Below are 14,034 nucleotides of genomic sequence, written 5' to 3' on the forward strand. Positions count from 1 at the left end.
AAGAAAGAACCTGAGGCAGTAGACTTTTGTCTTGGGTCCTGGCAGAGAAACTAGCAACTGGACTGAAGGAATCCTAGGGTGCCAGTATCTCTCCTGTTTCTCAAAACATTGTCACAATACTGTGAGCAAGCTTCCTGTTTCCCCGGAACTCTTCCTCAGGGCCACAAAGACAACAAATCCCTGCCGTGCATAACATCCAGTCTGCAGGAGAATATTGGAGACCTTGAAAGCTCCCTCACTATTCTGTGACATATTTAATTGTACCTAGAAAAGAAAGTCCCCCAAGGGTAAGGATGGGCAAGAGGTTGGATTCAATTCTCATTGAAAGGTGAATCTATGTAATTCATAGTTACTGGAATTGAAAAACTGAAACAGACCTATCCCTACCCAATGGCTTATTATCATGAAATCTTTCTTGTGGTCCAACATGCCTTGCTTTGTGTTTTCGTGTCTCAAGCATGATCGCTTTCCTATGAAACTGAGTTAACTGTTGTCTTTTTGTTGCTGGTTTCTACATTTTAGACGGGAGGAGTGATAGATGCCTTTGAAAAGTGGAAGATGCTCCCTCTCTTTGAGAGCCGCTGGATCCCGCTTGATCCCCAGCTAGGGACTTCTTCTCCAAAGCATCCAGATTGAAAAAGCAACATTTTCAAGGCTTACATGAGCTTGTGCCTTGCAATAAAAGCAGATCCAAAAGCCTTTTCCCCTCTGTTTTTCATTTCTAAGCACGAGTGTTATTGCTAGTGAAGCCAAAATGGCACCTTACATCCATGAGACGGAGGTTTCAGCAGGCATGGTTTGTGCAGAGGCCCAAAACGTCATTACAAAGGAAAACTAAAAGGGGGTGAGGATCTCTCAAAACAGTCTAGCGAGTAGGACTGGACCACAATGTGGAAAATGAAGAGTGACAAAATATGGAGGGTGGAATGAGAGGGAGAAGAAATTCTGTTCAGTTTCCCTTTAAATGGTAACCAAACTGAGTTGCACTCTTTGAAAAAGTATGCCAATTGAAATATACCGTATTATTCGCTCTATAGGATGCACTTTTTCCCCTTCAAAAATGAAGGGGAAATGTGTGTGCGTCCTATGGAGCGAAGACGCCGTAGCCCCGCGACCCTCTCCCGGCTGGAGAGGTGAAGCGCAGCTATGGCAGGAGCCTCTACAGCCCCACGTCACCTCTCCAGCCGGGAGAGCGCACGCGGCGCTAAAGAAGCACCCCGCGACCCTCTCCTGGCTGGGGAGGTGACGCGCTGCTATAGAGGCTCCTGCCATAGCTGCGTGTCACCTCTCCAGCTGGGAGAGGGTCGCGAGCAGGTCGAAAGGAACCTGAAGCCTGGAGAGCGAGAGGGGTCAGTGCACACCGACCCCTCTCGCTCTCCAGGCTTCCAAGGTAGCCGCCTGAACGCACCTTAAAGGACACCTTGTTTTAGAGCAGGAAAACAAGAGGGGGAAAGTTTTCCCCCTCTCTGTGCAGCGCCTCCTGCTGCTTCACTGAAGGGGCGCTGGGCAGAGAGGGGGAGATTTTTTTTCCCTTGTTCTCCCCCCTCTAAAACAAAGTGCGTCCTATTGTCTGGTGCGTCCAATGGTGCAAAAAATACGGTAGTCATCCTTCCAAATTCACAGGTCTTTGAATTTTGGAGTTATTAAACTGACCAGACCAGATCTGGAAATTTCCTCTTATAGATTCTAGGCCCCTCCAGCCACAGAATTACAGGATGGGAAGTAGCCCAGGCTTTTACAGAAACTAACTCCACAAAGCCCACTCATTACAGTATATTAGGCATAATTGCATGCACATGTGCCTACCAGGAAGAATTCTTCATCCTAGGATCCCATGGCATCCAGCCTGGTGAGATAAGAGAATGCACATCCATTCCTCTCTATGGCAACAGAGCTCACTCTTTTAAGATGTAAATGGTGGGTACTTAGCTGAATGGCTATACAGTGGTACCTTGGTTCTGAAACTTAATCCGTTCCGAAAGTGTGTTCCAAAACCAAAGCATTCCAAAACTAAGGTGCCCTTTCCCATAGAAATGAATGCAAAATGGATCAATCCATTCCAGACTTTTAAAAACAACCCCTAAAACATCAATTTAACATGAATTTTACTATCTAATGAGAGCATTGTTTCATAAAGTGAAAACAATCAACAATGTACTGCCAACCCACAATCAATCAATCAGTAGCTGAACTGTGTTCCAAACAGTCAGAAAAACAATTCCAAAAAAGTGCCTCAAAAACAAAAAGGCAAAATAAATAGGAAAAAAGACAGTCCTCAGCATAACACTCGTAATGCAAGCGTAACACTCAAAATAGAGCAAAACTCCAAGAGAGAGAAGTGTGAGGAGGAGGAAGATGTAAAACAGGATGAAAGCTAAGGTGTGCCAGCCTAAACAACAAAGAGATTCAGAGGTCCATGAGAAGGGAGGAACCACACCACTCTAAGGGTGAATCAACAAACGGGGAGAAATGTCGGGAAATCTACTGTTGAGACGTGAAACTGTCATTTTTCCAACTTGGCATACAGCCAGTGTAGCCTTATTGGAGTTCACCGACTGGGTCTGCGTTGCTCCAGGAAAGGAGAAAGGAAGTCAAATGACACCGAGTTGGTTCAAAGAAAGAGTTTATTTTGGTCTCTGGATAGCAGAAGGCACTTGCGTGATCAAGTCCACAGCAAGTCCAAAGAAATGACAAGTTTCATGCAGTGTATATATATCCTCCAGGCATCCTCTCCCCCTTCCCCAGCCACGTCAACTTGTATACGCAGGTTGACATCACATATGTTCCTGCTCTGGTACTCTCAACCATAAAAGGATCTTCCTCTTCCTACTCTTGTCTGGGAAGATGTCATAATCTCCAGGAACACGCTTTTGGTGTTTTTCCCGGACGTTGGTCTTGCGCGTATTTTGTGGTCAGCACACAAGATAAAGTTCTGACGTGTTTTCTTTGTTCCCTTAGAGAGCCAAGGCCATCCCTTGCTGTGACTGATAAAGGAGAGAGCTTGTTTATGTTTTTGCTCAACAGCTCAAGTTTTACGCACTTAAAAGTGCTCTCTTTTGAAGGAACAGAAGGGGGGGTGAGTCAGTTTTAAACTTACTACACAGAAACCCATTCTTTCATTCCCTCCTCTTCTTTTGGACAGCCTTACGGGAGAGCGCAAAATATGGTCTGAAGCTCAACATCAAAAAAACGAAGATCATGGCCACTGGGCCCATCACCTCCTGGCAAATAGATGGGGAAGAAATGGAGGCAGTGACGAAATTAAAAGACGCCTGCTCCTTGGGAGAAAGGCGATGGCAAACCTAGACAACATCTTAAAAAGCAGAGACATCACCTTGCCAACAAAGGTCCGTATAGTAAAAGCCATGGTTTTCCCAGTAGTGATGTATGGAAGTGAGAGCTGGACCATAAAGTAGGCTGATCGCCGAAGAATTGATGCTTTTGAATTATGGTGCTGGAGGAGACTCTTGAGAGTCCCATGGACTGCAAGAAGATCAAACCTCTCCATTCTGAAGGAAATCAGCCCTGAGCGCTCACTGGAAGGACAGATCGTGAAGCTGAGGCTCCAATACTTTGGCCACCTCATGAGAAGAGAAGACTCCCTGGAAAAGACCCTGATGTTGGGAAAGATGGAGGGCACAAGGAGAAGGGGACGACAGAGAATGAGATGGTTGGATGGTGTTCTTGAAGCTACTAGCATGAGTTTGATCAAACTGCGGGAGGCAGTGGAGGACAGAAGTGCCTGGCGTGCTCTGGTCCATGGGGTCACGAAGAGTCGGACACGACTAAAAGACTAAACAACAACAACGGCTCGTCCCAAGGCACTGGCTGGTATTCTCATGTCAGTGTTATAATCTGGGGCCGAATCATTCGTGACATCATTTTACGCATCATATTTTGCAAGCATTGCATTTAAGCAGGGTATACAGGAGCAGAAAAGAAGCAAGATTAGTCTATTAACATTATTACAAGTCCTCTAAGCCACTCAGTCAACCAAGACATGTCCCATCCGTTCCAGGTAGAGACAGGAACATGGGTTACTTTTTCTCTTTCTGTTGCCAGGTGTCGAATAGCTACACCATGGTTAGAGATGTTAAAGCAACAGGCTCCTTCTGTCAAATTTAACGCAGCACAGAATCTGGCGGAACCCAAAATCGGGCCAGCCTAACCTCTCTGTGGAATACGTTTTTAAAAATAATATTTAGATTTGTCTCTTCCACAAGTCTCTCAAGAAATTTGGCACATGTAGCGTCTAATTAGTGGGAAAGGTTTTTTGATGCAATAAAGAGCCTTTTTTCTGGGTAGTCCTTGAGTCTCTGATGAGTACAATTACAGGCTTTAGTTTCTCTATAACTCATAAGCCATGCATGCCTCACTTCTTGTATGAGAAGGAGGTGTCAGCAGGCATGGTTGTGCAGAGGCATAAAACGTCCCCCCTCCACCTTGTTTAGATAGCTCAGGATCTAAGATAGCTCCCATATATTCCATGCAAAGTGTCCCACTTTCAGTTCCAAGCACCTTTGGCCTGAAAGTACCAGGACTGGACCTGAACCTGTTGCCCTTTGGATGTTTCTGATCTGGAGATGCCATCAACCCCAATCTACAGCCATACTGACAGCGACTCCAGGGGGTTTTAAACAGAAGAGTGAAGCGGCTTCAGAAACAGGGTCGGGAAGGAGAAAGGGGGATTTGTCATCTTCTAGGGTGGAAAGGAGAAAAGGAAGGACAGGCTGGCCAATTATTATGGGGTGCAGAGTGGGAAATGGCAGGTGGAGCAAGCAGAGAATAAGATCCCCTCCAGTTTTGAATTATTTTTAAAGTTGTCTTGAGTCATGTTTGAAAAAGGTGTCTGGGAGATATGGTGGTGGTGAGTTAGGAGGAGGAGGAGGAGGAGGAGGAGGAGGAGACATGTGAAAATTGCCCTTCCTTCAAGTAAGATGAAGAGTCCATCAATTCACCTTTGAAATCTCCTTGCCCTGCATGTGCCCACTCAACCTCTTCAATTGTTTGACTTGGATATTTTTTTCAAAGAACTGTTTGATGCTATTGTGACTACAATGCCCATTCCGATCGTCAGGAGGAGGGGGGGTTGCGGGATCCCCGACACCGCCCACTCACTCTCGCGAGGCGAGTGCCAGCCTCGCGGGAGGCCCCGGGATTCCCCCAATTTGCATACCCTGTGTTGCCAGCCAATCGGCTGGCGGCAGGGGCGGGCCTTAGAAAGGCCTCTTAAGGTCGGGGCAGCCCTCGGCTCGCCCCTTTTCGCCTGGGAGACCACTCGGTTTGGATCTAGTCGTCCTTCCCCCTTCCGGGTTACAGCCGCGTTGCAGCTGATCGTTGGGCTTCCGGGCTCCTGTTCTTCGCGCCGGCGACGCGCTGCAGCTCCCCAGCTACCGCCAGCAGTCGTGAGACGACGTGGTTTGGATTACTAGGTCGCCGCGAGGTCGTCGTCTACCTGACTTGCCGCTTCAGCGGGTCGGATCTGCCGCGCTCCAGCTTTGCTTTAGATCGCCGTGCCGGCAGCCGGGAAGCAGCGAGCAAGCAAGCGGCTGATCAGCTGAGCTTTGGATTCAGAGCCCAGCTACCGCTCTTCTGCTCCTCAGCTCGGAAGCAAGCGGCCGCTCATTAGCTGCGCTATCCAGCTCGCAAGCAAGCGGCCGCCCATCAGCTGAGCTTGGGTTCGCCGGCTACCGCGCTTTAGCCGTGCCCCGGATCGTCGTGCCGGAAGCCGGTCGGCAGCACGCCAGCAGGCAGCTTGGGTTCGCCGGCTACCGCGCTTTAGCCGTGCCCCGGATCGTCGTGCCGGAAGCCGGTCGGCAGCTCGCCAGCAGGCAGCCGCGCTTCAGCTGAGCCGCGGGAGCTCCACTGTCTGCATCTTCCCCTCATCGGCACACCGCTGGTGTCGCGCCGCCCTGCGCGCTCCTTCCTTGGACGATCGGATCGCCGTAGTGAGCAGCTGCAGCGCTCACGGAAGGTTATAAGGGGGAGCGGGGGGATACTGGTGCTGGTTGTTTAGCAGAGAGCTAGCATTGGGGGCCTATGTTGTTTGGTTTTGGCTCGTCTGTTTGACCAGGGGCTTTTATCTGCAGCGCGGTTTTGCCTTGGGTCTTTGATTTTCCTGGTTAGTTTTTTCTTACTGCTTGGGTGGCTACAGCTGCAGGGAGGTGTTTTCTCTGTTGCCTGGCAACGGGAGAGCTTTCGGCCGCCATCTTTGTTTGCCCACGTGGCCTACCGGCGGCGGCCATTTTAGGCTAGGCCGGCGGCCATTTTAGGCTAGGCAAACCACGTGGGAACAACCCCTTTCTTAAAAAAAAAAAATTAAAAATTAAAAAATAATAGAAGGGTTGGTGCAACAGCATACAAAGCCTACATAGGGTAGTTAAAAAAATAGGAAATAAATAGTTGTTGTTGTTGTTTTCTCCAGGCCTGCTCTGCCTGGAGATTTACGATTATCTGGCTATTGGTAATAACAATTCATAGAAGCCGATCTGTAATTGTGTAGCCCAACATAGGGTAATTTATTTAGCGTTGCCATAGGTACACCGGTGCTGTGGCATTAAGGCTAACTATTGCTGCTGGCTAGCTCGTTTGCTGCCATAAAAGCCCTATTAGCCTGCCAGCCAGCAGGGCAAGTTTTAAGGCTAACGACCAGTAATTAGGGCTATTGTTAACAGAGGCATACTTAGTAGATTTCCTGGCAACTTGATCCTACTGTGTTTTCCCAGGTCTCCAGCCAACTTTACCGGGTTGGAGTGATAGCGGTATAGCCCCAATCTCATAAAGACATACACACACACATAAATAAATAAACTAATATAAATAAATAAATAAATAAATAAAAAATTCAAATAAACAAACAAAAGATATATAGATATATATACATATATATAAATAAATAATAATAACATAAATAAATAAATAAATAAGTATATAAATAAATAAATAAATAAATAAAATAGACTTTCGATCTGCTCACAAACTTGACTTGACTTGCGCCCCCTCCACGAGGCGCTGCCTTCGGCTTGGGCATGGAGAACAACGGCAACCTCCAACAATCCCAGCATGGTAATGCCCTAATGCCAACAGGCTCAGGTAACCCGCAGGTCGTGGCTCAGCTCTTTTCCGCGCTGCAAGCATTCTACGCGCAGTGCAGAGCACCTATCACTCCCTCACCGAACATTGTTGAGTTGCCACAAGATTGCATACCGGACACCCCCCCCAGCCAGCAGGGTCAGGATGGTCCCTCCACTAGTGCAGCTAGCGTTGTTGAGCAGGCCCCCAGCAGGCCACGGACACGCTTACAAACTGCCAAAACTCAAAAATCTAAGTCAGGTCCACCGAAAGGCAAGGCACCAGCTAAAAAACCTAGGTCGAGCGCACAAAAGGCCAGGCCAGCGGTTGCTTCTACATCAGCCCCGCGCCAGGAGGTGATTGACGTTCCCAGTGTTTTCCAGGATAACCCTAGTCAACCTAGCACCTCGGAGGAGTCATCTTCCAAGGAGGAGCTGCCACCTCAGCAGGTGGCCGCTGCCAGCGACCAGGCCCCCCGCAACGACACTCCACGGGGCGGTAAGCGGAAGGCGAAGAAGAAGCATCGGTCGAAGAAAAGCAAAAAGAGGGACACTTCGGACTCCGAGGAGGAAACAGGTACCTCTTCTTCAGATGGGGATAGTGACGCTCCAATGGAGACATATTGGGGGGAGGGGGAGGAAGTTGGAGCTCCCCAATGGGTGCATGAGCGAAGGGCCAACTCTCACAGGAAGGCATTTAATGGCACGCTTGATTGGAAGGATGGGGCTTTGGTCCCAGACATTAAAGTCTCAACCAACGCTGCCACTGACTTTGTTCTGGGTAACCACCTCTCTAAGAGGAAGAGGAACAAGATATTGAATGGCAATTACGTGGATATGTTTTCCTTGCTGCCCCCGGCCCAGGTAAAGGGAAAAGGGGAGAAAATTAAGTACTATGGGAAAAGGAGGTACAGGGTACCCCGGGTAGAGCGATCTTTTGAGAATTGGCTTAATGGCTATCAAGTGTTTATGGCTGTGGTGTCAAGTTGTTATCCCAAGAGGGGCGCGCATCTCGTGTCCTACCTGGCACACGTCAGGAGGGCACGGGAGCAGGCAGGTGATGAGGCCGCTTTGGCGTATGATGAAGACTTTCGGAGGAATGCCTCGCTGCTGTCTTCAACCCGCTGGGACCAAAAGGACAACAACTGCTGGTTTGAACATGTGGGGCCCAATATCGAGAAGAAGACCGCTCAACAGCCAAAAGCTGGTAAGGTGGAGACCCAACGCCGTAGACAGTGCTGGGACTTCAACAAGGGTACCTGTCAGCGCGTTACCTGTAAGTACCTGCACGAATGCGAGAGGTGCTTAGGCAGCCACCCTGCGGTCAACTGTTTCAAAGGGAGGCAGCAGCCCTTTCGGGGGGGCAGGGGTCACCTCTCCCGGGGAAACAGGGGTGGCTCCGCCGGATCTGCAGCCCCCGCCCAAGGGCCAACCGGGGCTCGGTACTAACATCTCCCTGGGCCTCGCGTGCTCTCCGATAAAATTGGAGCCCTTGAGAGCACTCTTGAAGTTCTATCCAAATAGACGTGCAGCTCACCTACTTGAGGAAGGGTTTTCTGAAGGTTTTAGAATTCCAATTGCTTTTACACCCAATTCCGGTTGCCCACCTAACCAGAAGTCAGTGTTAGAAAGACCCGACATCGCGCTTAAAAAGATACAGAAGGAAATTACAGCCGGCAGGGTTGCTGGCCCATTCGCAACTCCGCCTATTGAGGGGCTTCATATCTCCCCGCTGGGTATTGTCCCAAAGAAGGCCCCAGGTGAATTTAGAATGATACACAACCTGTCCTATCCCAAAGGAACCTCAGTTAATGACGCCATTCCCCAAGAGATGTGCACGGTGAAGTACTCTTCGTTCGATCAAGCTGTGCGGTTAGTATGGAGCTTTGGCAAGGGCGCCTTTTTGGCAAAATGCGACATCGAGTCAGCATTTCGCTTACTCCCGGTTCATCCGGAAGACCACCGTTGGTTGGGTTTCAAATTCCAGGGAGCATACTTCATTGACAAAGCTATGCCCATGGGTTGTTCTATTGCCTGTGCTGCGTTCGAGACCTTCAGCACCTTCTTGGAATGGGCCCTAAAGTTTAGAACTGGCTCTCTAGGGGTGGGTCATTATCTCGATGATTTTATTTTGGTGGCAAGCAACGCAGGGGAGTGTAGGTCCCTCCTCCTGGCCTTCGAATCCTTAGCTGGTGAACTGGGGGTCCCTCTGGCAGGCGAGAAGACTGAGGGTCCGGTCACTACTATGACCTACCTGGGCATTGAACTCGACACTGTAGCCCAAACCTCACGCTTACCGGCTGAAAAATTGGTTGCCTTAAGAGAGCTTATCGGCCAAATGCTGCCCCTAAAGAAGGTCACCTTGAGACAAATTCAATCCCTCCTGGGGCACCTCAACTTTGCCTGCCGGGTGATCTCCCCCGGTCGTCCTTTCTGTGGCCGCCTAGCAAAGCTGTCCATGGGCTTACGGTCACCCCATCATAGGGTACGCCTTTCTAAGGCGGTAAAGGCGGACCTCCTCATTTGGTTACAATTCCTGGAGGGGTTCAACGGCATATCGCTGTGGCAGGATAGCTTGGCGCTGCAGTCCGATTTCCAAGTACATTCGGATGCGGCCGGATCCCTTGGTTTTGGGGTCTACTTCAGGGGCCAGTGGTGTGCCCAGCACTGGCCCCCCTCCTGGCAAGGAAAACCTATACTGCGCGACTTGACATTCCTAGAATTCTTTCCCATCGTAGTTGCAATTCACTTATGGGAAGACCAGTTCAAAAACCATAGGGTCTGTTTCTGGACGGACAATCAAGCGGTGGTGTCAGTTTTGAATAAACAATCATCACGCTCACCCAGAGTAGCGTCCCTTTTAAGGTACTTTGTCCTTTCCTGCCTGCAGTTGAACCTTCACGCTTCAGCCAAGTTTGTCCCTGGTATCGATAATAACATCGCGGATGCTCTATCTCGTTTCCAGATGGAACGCTTTCGCTCATTGGCGCCGGATGCGCAGCAGCAGCCGCAACCATTCCCGGAGCACCTCTGGAATATTGGCAGCGAGAAGCAATAAAGGGAGTATTGTCTGCGCTAGCGCCTTCTACCCTGAGATCGTATAATAAGGCATGGCTAGACTTCACAGCCTTCCGCATCAAGAAGGGGCGGTCCAAGTCAGGCAGGCCACCATCTAAGTCCGAAGTCATAGAATATTTGGTCCACCTGAGAGATCTTGGCCGGGCCCCCAGAACCCTCAATATCCATTCAGCGGCTATATCCTTCTTTTCTAAAACTCTATTTTCTGTGGACCCCTGTTCGCATTTCGTGGTGCGTAAGATGCTTGAGGGCTGGCGCAGGTCCAGACCTCACGGCAGGGACAGGAGAAGACCAATAACTTTAGATATACTCACCCAAATCCGTCGGAAGTTGAGGGCCCTGTGTTGGTCAAGATATGAGGCGAGATTATTTTCTGCTGCGTTTTCTTTCGCATTTTTTGGCGCGCTACGCATAGGTGAAGTGGTATGTGAGGACCGCGCAGCCTCTAGGGGGCTATTGCTCGAAGACGTGACGGTGGGCAGTTCCCATGTAATGTTAAAAATCCGTAGTTCAAAGACTGATCAGCTTGGCAGGGGAGCCTTGGTTCGCCTCCAGGCGACTCAAAAGGCGGGCCCTTGCCCGGTAAAGGACGCTAGAAAATACATGTGTGTGAGACCAGTATCCAGTGGCCCCTTTTTCTTGCATGCTGACGGTTCCTCCCTCTCAAAGCAGCAGTTCACGAGGGTTATGCGCAAAGCAATTGCCTCCATCGGGCTTCCCCAAGAGGAGTACGCCGCGCACTCCTTTCGCATTGGGGCGGCGACCACGGCCGCCCATATGGGCTTACCGGCTGAAAGAATTATGGACATGGGGCGCTGGAAATCCAACGCATTCCAGGGTTATATCCGCTAGCCTTGCAAAATTCCCCCCCAGCTTTCCACTTGGGCACTCCTCCTGATCCGGTTCTCCGATTCTCTCTTTTCAGGTACTGGTGTGGTCCGACTGTGGATCCTCGGCCACAGCATCGTTTATTGGGCAAAGCGACGCGCCGAACGCAGGGGCTGGGTTAAAGAGCTTCAGCTACCCAGCAGGGTTAAATTATCTTGGATCACTAGGCGGGGTATGCGTTGGGAAGAGTTTTTCCCAGTCGTATCCAAAAGAATTGCTGCCGAGGGCCCACCCAATGCCTTGGTCATCCAGCTGGGCGAGAACGACTTGGCGTATAGGAAAGGGGTAAATTTGATGTGGGGCATTATCAATGACTTGGAACGGTTGAGGGCTTCCCATGAAAGCATTACAATCATTTGGTCATCCTTGCTGGAAAGGCGTTGTTGGCGGGATGCAGAGAAACCCGTGGCGGTGAATAAAGCTAGAAGGATTGTGGAGCGCACGGTGGCGCGCAGAGTGGTCGCATTGGGTGGTCGGGTCATTCAGCACCCATGCATACGGTTTGACAAGGAAACGCTTTATCGCTGGGATGGCGTGCATCTATCAGATGCGGGAAATGATATTTGGTTGGCGGATATTTTTCAAGGTGTGAGGGATTGGATTGGTTGCAGGTCTAAGGGTATTGGCGGCGAGCCGGCTTGCGGCTCGGTGGCGGTAGGCATTGGCCGGGGTATTGTCATGCAGATGAGGTTGGGGGGGAGGAACGCCATCACCTCCCCCAATGCTTGAAGGGTAGTTCGTTAAAGGACACCGAGGGGCGACGCCTCGTCCGAAACCTACGGAGGCTAGGGCCTAAAGCGCGCCCCCGAGCGGTAACCCCTCGGGGAGCGCCTAGGGATACGCATCTCGGGTGGCTCCCCCTGTTGGTGTTTAACCCTTCCCAGTTAGACCGGATAGTCAGTTAGGGGCCAATGCCTAAAGCCAATACCCTTCTCTCCTGTAATCAATAAAGTTGTGGCCATTTTCGCCCATTAACCTAAATCGCTGTGTCCGTTGTCTTTATTTATTCCACCTGTGGGGGGGGAGGGAATAGCCACGCAATGCCCATTCCGATCGTCAGGAGGGGGGGGTTGCGGGATCCCCGACACCGCCCACTCACTCTCGCGAGGCGAGTGCCAGCCTCGCGGGAGGCCCCGGGATTCCCCCAATTTGCATACCCTGTGTTGCCAGCCAATCGGCTGGCGGCAGGGGCGGGCCTTAGAAAGGCCTCTTAAGGTCGGGGCAGCCCTCGGCTCGCCCCTTTTCGCCTGGGAGACCACTCGGTTTCCCACCCACCCGCCCTTTAGGTCCTGCCACCGATCTTGCTATGGGCTTCGGCTGGTCGCCGCAAGGGGCCTGGTAGGAGTTTTTTCCATTTGGCTAATTGGCTGGTTTTGTGAGCCACTTGGTTTTTTCGCCTACCTCGTAGCAAATCGTCACAACTCACTTGGTTTTTGGCGGTAGGCATTGGCCGGGGTATTGTCATGCAGATGAGGTTGGGGGGGAGGAACGCCATCACCTCCCCCAATGCTTGAAGGGTAGTTCGTTAAAGGACTCCGAGGGGCGACGCCTCGTCCGAAACCTACGGAGGCTAGGGCCTAAAGCGCGCCCCCGAGCGGTAACCCCTCGGGGAGCGCCTAGGGATACGCATCTCGGGTGGCTCCCCCTGTTGGTGTTTAACCCTTCCCGGTTAGACCGGATAGTCGGTTAGGGGCCAATGCCTAAAGCCAATACCCTTCTCTCCTGTAATCAATAAAGTTGTGGCCATTTTCGCCCATTAACCTAAATCGCTGTGTCCGTTGTCTTTATTTATTCCACCTGTGGGGGGGGGGGAGGGAATAGCCTCGCAACTAATAATAATTTTGGGATATGAGCCTGTGAAAATGCTCTTCCTTCAGGTAACTGCAAGGATCCAGCAATCTGGTGGGGACAGGTGAAGCGTGAGTTATTTACCTGAGGGATAAATCCCCTGGGCATTGTATCCTCCTCATAAAATTTTCATTTGATCCAAGCTATTTCATTCTGAAACATAACTGTGGCAGATCTGGATGTTAAAATCCCCTAGGACAACCAAACTAGGTGTCTCCAGGAAGCAGCTCAGGCAGGGAATCCTTGGTGCAGCGGGGAGGTCAGTACACCAAAAGGAATCCTGTACTGCCCCTATTGCACAACTCCCAGAACATGAACTCAGAAAACTGGGTTTTCCCAATAGGACGCCTGGTGCAGACTAACGACTTCCTAAAAATCCTGGGGAAGCCAGGAGCAGCAAAGAGAGAACTGCCAAGCATAGGTGAAGGATCTTCAGGGCTCAGGATGAGTTGACGTGGCAAAGCTGAATGCCAGCTTTTAAGCCAAATGGAGCCCCAAAGGTTGCCAAGAGAAGGCAGGGAGAGAGCGGGAGATAACATTTCAGTCAGGAGCAGCAACGTTCTAAGATTTCATCAGCTACATACTCAGAGTCCTGGTGGACTGTTTTGATATAATTTTGATTTATTCAGAGAATCTAGAACAGCATATACATCATATGAAAGATGTTCTTCAGAGGTTGAAAAAATGTGCTTCAGAGTTGAAAAAATAACAGTTCCACTTCTCAACAGTAGATTTCCCGACATTTTTCCCCCTGTGTGTAGATTCACCCTTAGAGTGGTGTGCTTCCTCCACTCTCAGCGGACCTCTGAATCTCTTTGTTCTTTAGGCTGATACATCTTAGCTTTCACCCTGTTTTACATCTTCCTGCTCCTCCTCACACTTCTCTCTCTTGGACTTTAGGATTAGAAGTCACCTCCAAACTCTACGCTAGGAGATCAAAGGAGAAACAGGCCAGCCACAGCACAGATGGGCAAGAGAGGCCAGCAGGCTGTGGCCTTCAGGGCAGGACACAAGGGGGAAGAGTTGGGGACACTGAATTATAGTTGTGATTCTTGGAAGAAGAGAAACAGATGGAGTCTCCCCATTGCTTTCTCCATATAGGGTCCCTTGCTGTTCTCAAGAAATCCTCCCAAATTCCTTCCATGAAAAT

Source organism: Podarcis liolepis (assembly GCF_965112155.1).
Source record: "Podarcis liolepis genome assembly, chromosome: 3".
Classification (NCBI taxonomy): Eukaryota; Metazoa; Chordata; class Lepidosauria; order Squamata; family Lacertidae; genus Podarcis; species Podarcis liolepis.